Source organism: Lupinus angustifolius, chromosome LG10, assembly GCF_001865875.1.
Source record: "Lupinus angustifolius cultivar Tanjil chromosome LG10, LupAngTanjil_v1.0, whole genome shotgun sequence".
In the NCBI taxonomy this organism is placed as follows: domain Eukaryota; kingdom Viridiplantae; phylum Streptophyta; class Magnoliopsida; order Fabales; family Fabaceae; genus Lupinus; species Lupinus angustifolius.
The window spans coordinates 8236572-8237188 of NC_032018.1; the positions used below are offsets into that span (position 1 = coordinate 8236572).

General features: G+C 34.0%; 1 protein-coding gene across 1 annotated transcript in view; it reads right to left on the bottom strand.

The window, feature by feature from the left end:
- Positions 1-617, bottom strand: part of LOC109357998 (pentatricopeptide repeat-containing protein At3g06920-like) — a 37596-nt gene that overhangs the window by 34586 nt on the left and 2393 nt on the right. The gene's annotated exons all lie outside the window — the stretch shown is intronic.

Genomic DNA, 617 nt, shown 5'->3' on the forward strand with positions numbered 1-617 from the left:
CACATATCCATGTAAAACATCTAAATAAATTATTATCAAACGAACTAGTTGAGGGACTACCAACACTAAATTTTAAAACTAAAGAGATTTGTGACACTTGTCAAAAGTGCAAATAAATCAAAAACTCTTTTAAATAGAAAAATGTGATCTCCACTTCAAGGCCTTTGGAGTTGCTCCATATGGACTTCTTTGGACCATCCCAAATCATGAGTTTTGGTGGTAGCTACTATGCCCTAGTTATTGTTGATGATTTCTCCCGATTTACATGGACATTATTTTTATCTGCAAAAAGCGATGCGTTCAAATCTTTTAAAAATCTTGCCAAGAAAATCCAAAACCAACTTAATCTGAAAATAGTATATATACGTAGTGATCACGGGGGAGAATTTCAGAACTTTCAGTTCGATAAATTCTATGATAAGCATGGTATTTTACATCAATTCTCTACTCCTCGCACTCCACAACAAAATGGAGTTGTTGAGAGGAAGAATCATGTTCTAGAAGAATTAGCCATAACCATGCTCAATGAAAGTAATATCCCCAAATATTTCTGGGCAGATACAGTGCATACTGCATGCTATGTTATAAATCGAGTACTTCTAAGGCCTAATATAAAT